At 43.3% G+C, this 11,217-nt stretch overlaps 1 pseudogene; it reads left to right on the top strand.

Annotated features, from left to right (window-relative positions):
• Positions 1-7,273: 7,273 nt before the first annotated feature.
• Positions 7,274-8,456, top strand: LOC103668096 (annotated as a pseudogene).
• The last annotated feature ends 2,761 nt before the right edge of the window (positions 8,457-11,217 follow it).

Genomic DNA, 11,217 nt, shown 5'->3' with positions numbered 1-11,217 from the left:
AAGAAGCTAACTGAAAAGGCTACATACTATATGATTCCAACTACACAGCAGTCTGGAAAAGGCAAAACTATGGAGACAGTAGAAAGGTCAGTGGTTGTGGGGGTTAAGGAGGGTGGGGTTGGCAGGGATGACTAAGTGAACTACTCTATATGACACTACAATGGTGGATACACGTCATTATGTATTTGTCCAAACCCATAGAATATACAACACCAAGTGAGAACCCTAATGTAAACTGTGGACTCTGAGTGATAATGATGTGTTACTGTAGGCTCATCAGTGATAACAAATGTCCCACTCTGGTGGGGGGTGTTGATAGTGGAGGAGGCTGTGCGCTCGTCCGTGGAGGCAGGGGGCATATGTAAAATCTCTGTACCTTCCCCTCAACTGTGTTGTAAACCTAAAACTGCTCCAAAAAATAAAGTCTCTTTAAAGAAAAAAAGCAGTAAGCAGAAAAATGGTCATTTCAGCTTTCAGTAGCTATTAATTCACTCTGCCCCATCTACGTGGAGCCTTGGCCAAAGCCAGCTAGGTAACTGGCAGGGCCCAGAAATGGAAATGCAGGGCTCCTTGTTCAAACATTATTAAGAATTCCAAGATGGTGACAACAAAGCATTAAACCCAGCGGGGGTCCCTCGAAACACCAGGTCCCATGTAACTGCACAGGCCACATGCCAGTGAAGCAGACCAGCCTTAGCAAGCGATCACCACTCTCTGGCTTAAAGCACTTAGGAGCCCCTGTAAACAATGAGGAAGAAGTCCCAAGTCCGTAATGGGTTTCATTTGCCCTTTTTGAGAGACCCACCTCTCTTCAGCCCCACCCTACTCTCTGTATTCTAGTCACCTAGAGCTTCTTCAGTTTCTTGAATTTTCCATGCTCTCCTGGCCACAGTATCTTTGCATGTATTTCCCTTACCAGGACTGTAATTCCCCCCATTTTTCATCGATGTAACTGCTATTGATCTTGCAAGTCTCAGTTAAGCAAAGAAGTGACAGCTGGGGTGCCTGGGTGGCTCACTGGTGGTTGAGCATCCAACTCTTGATTTTGGCTCAGGTCATGATCTTAGGGTCATGGGATCGAGCCCTACGTCCAACTCCATACTCAGCAAGGAGTCTGCTTCTCCCTCTCCTTCTGCCACTCCCCCTGCTTGCCCTCTCTCTTACTCACTCTCTCTCTCAAATAAATAAATAAAATCTTAAAAAAATAATTAAAAGAAAAGGAAAAAATATTTTTATACAGGAAATAACCTTCTAATTTTTTATGTATGTAAATCTATATTTTCACAAAGTGATTTCACATAAAGTAAGGCAGACTGGTAGTTTACAGCATAGCTTTTCATACTGTCAGCTGCTGAAAAAGCACAAGTTTCCAAATACTTGCTTTTGTTTACAAAATAAAAAACAAAGCCTGCAATGATGCCGTCTTCTGGGTGACCACAATTTCCTACCAACGTCTCCATTCTCTTAAAAATGAAGGATCAAAACAAGGCTTAGACTACTCCTCCAAAAACATCACTTCTATTGTATCATAATGTCGGTCACAGATGTCCAAAATTATCCAAGTTATCTAAAACTAGCACCCAAGCACTAAGTAGATAAGGTCTGCCCCCCTCCACACCCCAGGCTTGGAACCTGGAAGATGTTCGAATTTGGCCTCTTAGTTTTCTGATCTCCTGACCTACACTTATCTTTAAACCTGGGCACTCTAGGTCTTGAGGTAGTCTTTATGGTTCCACACCATGGTGCCTTTGATCACGCTATGCTCCTGGCTTGTGAGTGTGTCTTCATGTCTCTTCTCTGCCAACCTGATTCAAGCATTTGATAAATCATTTTTTCTCTTAAAACTAACTGTATAGTACTTTCCATAAAATGACTTATGCTATGAACCTATACTTTGATAAGTAACTAGGGTGATCAACCCATCCCAGTTTGCTGGGGACCTTCTACCTTTACCACTTAAAGTCCTGTATGTTTCTCAGAAACCCCACTCCATCCCCCAAGGCCCAGGCAAACAGGGATGGTTGGCCATCCTATAAACTCTGATGTAAATTATGAGCTTATCTGTGTTTTCCACAGGCTTAACACAGGGATTTAAGCATAATTTTTATTTTAAAAATTTCTGATTAATTTCAACTGCATGCATCTGTGTCACTGTTTTTAGGAAGACATTTTCACAAGTGATTTTTCTATGAATTTATCATAAGGTCCAAGTACTGTTATAATTAGACAAAACGGTCAGTTCCTGGCAACCTAGACATGAAGAGAGAAAGAAAAGCGCAGAGCCAAAATGTTAATAGTGTTTAAAAATATGGTAGAGCTAGGAAAATCCTTGTTAACTGAGTCTACAGCTAATCTATGACCACCAAAAAATACCTGAGTAGGATTAAGGTTTGCGACCAATTATTATAGATGATTAACATCTGTTCTACCACCTTTTTTTTTTTTTAAGTAAGCTCTACACCCAACATCGGACTCAAACTCACAACCCCAGGATCAAGAGTCACATGCTCCACCAACTGAGCCAGCCAGGCGCCCCTCTCCCACCTTTATTCTCGATAGTAATAGTAAGGTATTGAATCTGCCCTTTTATCCCTATCAAATATATTACATTAAAAATTACTTTGAATCCCCATGAGGGAAGCAAATATCATTCTGTAAGCTATAAGGAATTGTAGAGTTTATCACTGTTAATATAAAAGGCAAAGCCAAAGTCAACATTTTTAATCAAAAAGTGACATCAGGTCAGGCCTTGAACTTGGCTCTTGAGAAAAGCAAGCAATCAAGCCTAAGCGATAATGTTCCAGGCAGAGGGAAAAGCGTGCATAAAGACTTATAAGTGAGAGACCATAAGGCGTATTCAAGGAGCTGAAAGAGTTTATTTTGTTTGAGATCGGATTTGAGAAGAGGACAGATAGTGATAGACCAGTGATGAAGAAGTGAGGACGTGGATTCAGATCCCAGAGGGTCTTACAAACAAGGTCACGGAGTTTGTACTGGATTCAAAGAGCAATGGAAAGACATCAAAGTATTTCAATAGGGAAGTGGATGTCAGATTTTCGTTTTCCAACAAACCACTCAAATAACAAAAGGAGAGACTACATTGTTGATGGGTCAAGCTGGAGGCAAAAAGCCTACTCCTGAGGCTGTCACTGGCCGTGGTGTGATGGAATATAGGGTAGTGCGAATGGAGACAGGGAGATTGGAGAGATGTTTAAGAAGTAGAAGACATGTCACATGACAACCGGATGTGGGATGGGGTCATAGGAGAGGGAAAGGCTGAAACTGACATTCAAGAGTCTGGCTTCAGCAGTCAGTGGACCTAGTGCCCTTCACCGGCATGGGAGCTCAGGAAGAGGGTTGTGTGGGGTTGGAGAGACAAGGAGTTCAGCTGCTTTATACATTGAGTCCTAAGCTGACAAAACACCAGTTTACAATGCCATGTTTATAATCCAAATAGCTATTTTCACTTAAGAAACACAGCCCATGGATCAAATACAGTTTCAAAACAAATGTTTCCACTTGTGCAAAATAAAGAATGCAGAAAGTAAATGGAACAGAGGTGCCAATTTGTAATAGGTCTGGACTTTCAATGATAAAATGCCCTGTGTTCTAGGGCAGCATTTTTTTCTCTGTAAAGTTTCTCATAGATGAATGGCTCTGTGGTGATAGCCAAGAGACCATGCACCGCTCTCAAAAGCAATGTGACCAGAACACAGGCCAGTATGCTGTCCATGCACGAATTCCTGAGAATCCAAGGGGAGTCAAGAGAAAATGGTAACCAGAAGGATAGTTGTAATTTTGGCTACATAAGAATCCCAGAGCATATCTGGATGATAACATACCAGCTCAATAAGATTGTCAGAGAACCAGATGCTCTCCATGTTTAACATGGATGAAAACAGTCTCTCATTCTATTTCAAGACTCTTGGCCCAGAAACAAACAGGAAAAACCTCAGTATTGCAGCAATAAAACAAAATCTTGTACAAAATTTAAACTTGTAGAGCAGACATGGTTGATGCCCCACCCCTGACCTTCACCTTTGCCTGTTGAAGGCTGCCTACCAGGAACACCAGTAAATCTATGCCTGAGGGCTTTTTTTTCTGGCTGAAGGAGCAAGTCTTCCCCACACAGGGCAAGCTGGAAATACCAGAAAGTTAATGCCCCTGGAAGCAGCCCTTACTGAAGACAAATGAGGTGTTGGTAGGCAAATACACCAATCTCCTAAACTCCCAGTTGGGTTAACTCTGAGGCGTGTTCTACACTGTCTCCCAAAGTCTTATGGCAGGATTGAGCCCAGTTACAGGTAGGAGGCAAACATCTGAGTGTGTGTAGTTTATTTTGGAGGTGTTCCCAGGAAACTAGTAGAGTGTGAAGTGAGATAGGAAAAGGAAGGTATCCAGTAGTGCAGATTACCATTGTGGAAAACTGGGGTTTTATCCTGCTGGGGCCTCTAAGAGACGGTAGTAGAACATGCCTCAGAGTTATCCCAACAAAGCTAAGAAAGCTGGTACATTTATGTACCAGTGACCATTGGTCATAGGTTCAGAGTGGATCCCGGAAGAGGTGGACTGCTTGGTACTCTCAGTCTGCACCGTGCAGGGGCCAGGCAATCTGCGGTGTCCAGAGAGGTAGGGAGTATGTGCTGGTAGCCAGAAGCCAATGGGTTAGGGTGCACAGGAATGATGAATGCTAAGGGGCACTCATCTATTACAGAGAGGCGCAAACTCCACAGAAGGGTGCCAGCAAGCAGTTCTCAATGAATGACTGAGGTAAGTCCTGAAGGGCAAGCAGGAGCCAGTAGGGTTTGGGGCAGGGTGGGGGTCGCTGTGGGAGAGGGACAGGACAGTAGGTAGAAGCAGAGGCAGTCTAAAGGAGGCCATTAGATGGGAGGCTCTTGGGCCCATCCACAAGAGAACTGGTGCAGGCTTGATGCCAGGGAGAGGAAGTAGAGCTGGAGAGAGACGGAATCAAGAGGACACGAATAATGTGATGGTAAAGAATGTGAGAAGATGATTTGTAGATGGCTGCCTCAAGAGACCAAATGGCTGCACCATTCATTATGCCAGGAACACAGAAAAACAGACCATTTATGCCCTAGAGTGAACATCATGATTTAATTTTTTTTAACACGTTGAGTTTGAAACCTACAGGGAATCCAAGTAGAGATATGCTGTGGACATTACTGATCGGCAACTCAGAAGCAATCTGTGCCTATCATCAGAATATAGGCAGCAAAATTAACTCCACAAAGATTTTGAAAAATATATCTACTATGTCCCAGGTACTGTGTTAGTCCCTAAAGGTATGTAATGATGAATATGAAGGAAGAAGTCTCTTCCCTGCTGGAACTTTCAGTACAGCACAGTTTCTGCCACCTTGATGTTGGCAGAAACCATAGTGGTTGATAAGATGTCCAGGAAGAATATGAACATTGAGAACAGAAGAACCCTGAGCAATTCCAACATCTGAAGGACAGCCAGCAGAAGGAAATCATTTGAAAGAAACCAAGAATAAATGGCCAGTGGAGTAGAAAAAATACAAAGATAAAGACTGAAAAGAACTTACGATAACCATGTGGTTTTACAGGCTATAGTGGTGCTATATGTGTTGAGGCAGCGGGCAGTGCTGAGCAAAAATATAAATGTAGTGATTTCAAAGAGTTGATTAAAGATCAAAAAAAGCCCTACAGGGGGCGCCTGGGTGGCTCAGTCGTTAAGCGTCTGCCTTTGGCTCAGGGTGTGATCCCAGGGTCCTGGGATGGAGCCCCACATCAGGCTCCTCTGCTGGGAGCCTGCTTCTTCCTCTCCCACTCCCCCTGCTTGTGTTCCCTCTCTCGCTATCTCTCTCTGTCAAATAAATAAATAAAATCTTTTAAAAAAAAAGCCCTAAAGATATTTATATCATAAATGTGGACATCACAAATATCCTTACCACTAGATGTTTTGCTATAACATTAAAATATAATGGGGCACCTGGCTGGCTCAGTCACTGGAGCATGTGACTCTTGATCTGGGGGTCATGAGTTTGAATCCCCTGTAGGGTGTAGAGATTACCTAAAAAAATAAAATAAAATCTTTAAAAAAATGTAATTGATACTTTTTTTAAAGTCTCTTGGATCCTTCATAAATATTTCTAACTTGTTCCTTAATTATGACATATCTCAATAAGAAAAGCAATGCCTCGCATTAAAGTGCTTTAAAGTTGATCAGACAAAACGTATGTCTGGGTATCTGCCAGGATTCTTGGTTGCAAGCAACGGAAATTTGACTCTGACTTAAAAAGAAAAGGAATATATTACAATATGTTGGAAGAATATCAGTGTTTTCTGGGGAGTCAAGCTTGAAAAATGCATGGAACGAAGGGAGGCTAGGTAACAGAAATGTCTACCCTGGACACCTGCCACCGCCCTAGCGCCTGCACAGTGTCACTGTCATGGGACCCAGTATCGCTCCACCCTGCCACCCTCTCCAGGCCTCTGTCTCTGCATTACTCACTCAAGAGAACAAATTCAGGCCAAAGAATCTGATTGGCTTAGTCTAGGTCATGTGCCCTCACTCTGCCCTCCTGAGGGTAGGAGAGGGACTCTCTTCCCCTTTAGCCTCCTGTGGAGGGAGATGGGAATCCATTTTCCATTGCCCAAACCAAGGAAAAGGGTGCTGATGTGGCACAGCCCATGGTCCACAATTTTCAGGTTTGCTTATCTGCTAGCTCCATGCTCGATCTCTACACCCATCATCTCCTTTGAGCTTTCCTAAACCTTTATGTGGTAAGTTATCATTGTACCCATTTGACATCGTAAGAGACTGAGACTCAGAGCAGTTATGCACAAGCATCAAGACTGAGATCTGAATCTTTTAAATTCACGCTGAGAACATTCCCACTGGGTAGGGTTAGCTCAATTCACATGAGTATTTATGGACTTACACTTTGCCCAGAAAACCAGGATGTGTGTAAGAACAAAGAGTAACAGGTATGAAAAACTCCCCAAGACTGAGAACCACCGAACTGCCTCATCTGACTTTATCATTATTCTCAAGTCACAGAGATTATCATGATGCACATTCATTATAGACTTGACTGGGGCTGCGTGCTCAAGAAATGACCAAGAGGGCGCCTGGGTGGCACAGCGGTTAAGCATCTGCCTTCGGCTCAGGGCGTGATCCCGGCATTATGGGATCGAGCCCCACATCAGGCTCCTCCGCTATGAGCCTGCTTCTTCCTCTCCCGCTCCCCCTGCTTGTGTTCCCTCTCTCGCTGGCTGTCTCTATCTCTGTCAAATAAATAAATAAAATCTTAAAAAAAAAAAAAAGAAATGACCAAGAATATGATCTTAGTTCTGACATGTGCAGTGGAGTTCCTGCCTCAGAATTCAACACCAAGGTTGTCTAGCCTATCGCACTGGTAGCGGCTCTCAAGCGGCATTTAGACCCTGAGCGAAATTGTGAGATTTCTAATTAATTCTCAGGAAATTTAATCCACCGAGAGTATAATTTTTACACTGGAAAATAGCCAATGCTATTCAGATGAAGAGGAGCTATAGATGTGAACAACCAGTCCTATTTTTTTAGTTGGCCAGGCTTTGATATGAAAGTCTTTTTGTGTCTCACACAAAACAAGGTACAAAATAATGCTCTGGCTTCCTTTCCAACTGGGGCCTGGCAGAATGGCTCCTGCAAAGAAGGGTGGCGAGAAGGGTGGTGATGATGGCCATTCTGCCATCATCGAGAGAGTGAGCAGAGAGTACACCATCAACATTCACAAGCGCATCCAGAGAGTGGGTTTCTCGGGCACTCAAAAAGATCTGGAAATTTGCCACGAAGGAGATGGGAACTCCAGATGTGCGCACTGACACCAAGCTCAACAAAGCTGTCTGGGTCTAAGGAATGTTCCCTACCATATCCGTGTGCAGTTGCCCAGAAAACGTAATGAGGATGAAGATTCGCCAAACAAGTTCTATACGTGGGTTACGTCTGTTCCTGTCACCACTTTCAAAAACCTACAGACAGTTAATGTGGCTGAGGATGAACTGCTGATTGTCAAATAAAGGTATAAAACTGCAAAAAAATGAAAATAAAAAAATAATAATGATGATGCTCTGGAATGTGTCTTTCCCTCAGCCAATTGCTGCTCTGGCTTATAAATACATGTGTGTGTGCAATGTTTATACACCTTGTGTGTGGTTGTCTGTGAGCATGTGCGTACATGTGGGGGGATGGTTTAAATACATCAGACTTGAAACATCAAAGGGCCAGTGGTTTCTGTGACTCTAATACTAGATGTTGTTTGATTTATTAACAGGACTGTCTTTTTGGTCTTCTTCACATAGTGGGGAAAGAGGGATTACATACCTGAACATAGTTTACAAGAAAAATAATGTAATTTATACTTAAAGAAGAAAACAGAATTGTGGACAGAGGACTTAGGTTTATGCATAAAGAACAAAATCTTCTTTTCTAAAGATTTTATTTATTTATTTGAGAGAGAATGTGTGGGCAAGAGAGAGAGCACGAGTTGGGGGTTTGGGGGCAAAAGGAGAGGGAGAAGCAGACTCCCTGCTGAGCAGGGAGCCCAAAGCGGAGCTCGATCCCAGGACCCCAGGAATCATGACCTGAGCTGAAGGTAGATGCTTAACCAACTAAGCCACCCAGGCACCTCGAGAACAAAATCTTCTTAAAGGTGTACTTTTCTAGTCTGTATATACACTGCCTTAGTCTGTTCAGGATGCTATAACAAAAACACCATAAACTGAGGGCTTATAAGCAACAAACATGTATTTCTCACAGTCCTGGTGACTGAGAAGTCTAAGATCAAGGTGCCAGCAGATTTGGTGTCTGGTGCTCAAGGTGCACTTCCTGGTTCACAGATGACCATTCTTTTCACTGGGACCAGGGAGAGCTCTGGGGTCTCCTTTATAAAGGCACTAATCCCATTCATCTGCCCTCACAACCTAATCACCTCCCAAAGGCCACTTCCTAATATGACCACCTTGAGGATCAGGATTTCAACATATGAACTTGGAGGGGACATAAACATTTTATCATTGCACATATCCTATATTACATTCCTCCGATTTAATAAGATAACAAATCAAAATGGAAACAAAAAATAATCACAATTTTTAATGTAAATTGCTAACCTAAATTGCTGAGTTGCAGCTATGTGTCCCGCAGTGGCCAGCCTCGTCCAATCCCCATAACAATCTTACAAGATGGTCTTCTGTCCTGGAAGTAGCACTGAGGTCCTCTAGCCCATCCCATTGGTAGTAGCTCTCAAGTGGCCTTTAAACTCTGAGACGAAGTTGTGAAATTCCTAAATCAGTTTTCAAGCAATTTAATCCATTGATAGAGAAATTTTTTATCCTGGGAAATAGCAAACTCAATTCAGATTAAGAAGATCCACACCAATGAACATTTGATGTGAATACTGTCCTCTTTTGACCAAGACCCACAGGTGAAGGAGACTTGCCTGAGATTACAATGTTCATTTTCCTTTTTCATAATATCTCCTCATTTCCCAATTTGAGATTAAAAATCAAGAAAAAAATGTTTTTTCCTAGAATGCTTTTCCAACTTCTTACCTTACATCAGCCACTCTGGCTGCCAACCAGAGTTCTTTCATGTTAAGAGAACTCTAACCAATTGGGATTACTGTGATCAATCCCCAAACTTCATAAGGTGACAGCAGGAATGAGAAGTCCAGGGGTTTTCGGCTCCCATTCTTGACACATGACACACCCCCAGACCCCCTCCACGCAAATGGACAGTGGAGGAACCTGGTATCAGGGAAGGATCCTTAAATCCAGAGTGCTGTCCAGCCCCGAGGTGGGATTGCCAGGCCTAGATAGATATGAGCAGGGACTCTGAAGTGGCTCACATCAACGGCTGCCATGGACATGAACCTCAAGCTCCAGAAACTTCTGCACTATCCACCCTTTGAGACTAGCCCTAACACTCCATTTCAAAGCCTCAGATAGCATCTTGGCCCTTGAAATGCATGACTCCTTTCTATGACCCCTGCCCAAGCACATAGCTTAACCAGGCTACTTCCTCACAATGAAGTTCAGTCCCTGGTGACCCATCCTGGTCAGGCTCCAGATTGTGAGTCCCTAGGCATTTACCTCCAGTCTCCCCACCTTTCACTCATGCCAGTATCTCTTTGTATCATTCTCTGATGAATGGTTGCTTCCAAGACTAGACCATGAACTCTATAACAGGGATCTAGACTGTTTTGCTTACCACTGTATTCCTCAGTGCCTAGCACATAGTTGGGGCTTATTCAGGGCTTACTGAGTGACTCACAGGACCTAAAATATTCCTTATCTAACCTGACTTGCTCAGGTGCCATTTCCTGCACAAAGCCTCCTCAGACTATGCCAACGAAAATGACTTTCTCCTTTATTCCTTTTTTTCGGTCACATGTACAACCACCAACATACATGAAAGCACAACAGGGAGAAGGAGGGCTTTCTGGGCTCAGAGGATGAACCAAGGAGAGGAGAACATAAAGCTCAAAAGAGGGAAAGAACAAAATAAGAGAAAGATGGTAACCCTGATTAAGGTGAATTAATCCGAAGAATGTGAAACCACAGGTCAAAAACTAATGATCTAGGGGCGCCTGGGTGGCACAGCGGTTAAGCGTCTGCCTTCGGCTCAGGGCGTGATCCCAGCGTTATGGGATCGAGCCCCACATCAGGCTCCTCCACTATGAGCCTGCTTCTTCCTCTCCCACTCCCCCTGCTTGTGTTCCCTCTCTCGCTGGCTGTCTCCATCTCTGTCAAATAAATAAATAAAATCTTAAAAAAAAAAAAAACTAATGATCTGTAGTAGTCAGCTAGAGCTGCAATAAAATTACATAACAAAACAGCTCACAAAAATAAGCATTATTTTCTTGCTCAACATCTTATGTGGCTCTCTTTCAGGCTGCAGTCAACTGGGTTTGGCTCTAGGCTTCAAGTTAGGTCCAGATCTGTTTCTTGAAGCCTAGGTTGAAGGGGTAACAGCTACACGCAGCATGCTCTAATCACTGTGCCATTAGGAGGCCAGAGGCCAAGCCTAACCATGCCAGCATATGAGAGACCTCTTCTTACATCACATCTGCTAACCTTCTAACGGCTAAAGCAAGTCATATGGCCAAGCCCAACACCAAAGGGTATGAAAATATATCCTAGTCACCTGAGGACACTGCGAGATCATACTACATGAGGGAATGAAGAACTG

The sequence above is a fragment of the Ursus maritimus genome (genome assembly GCF_017311325.1).
Source record: "Ursus maritimus isolate PB19 chromosome X unlocalized genomic scaffold, ASM1731132v1 scaffold_X1, whole genome shotgun sequence".
Taxonomy (NCBI): domain Eukaryota; kingdom Metazoa; phylum Chordata; class Mammalia; order Carnivora; family Ursidae; genus Ursus; species Ursus maritimus.
The sequence above is the reverse complement of the archived record's forward strand: the minus strand, read 5'-3'. Positions and strand labels throughout refer to the sequence as shown.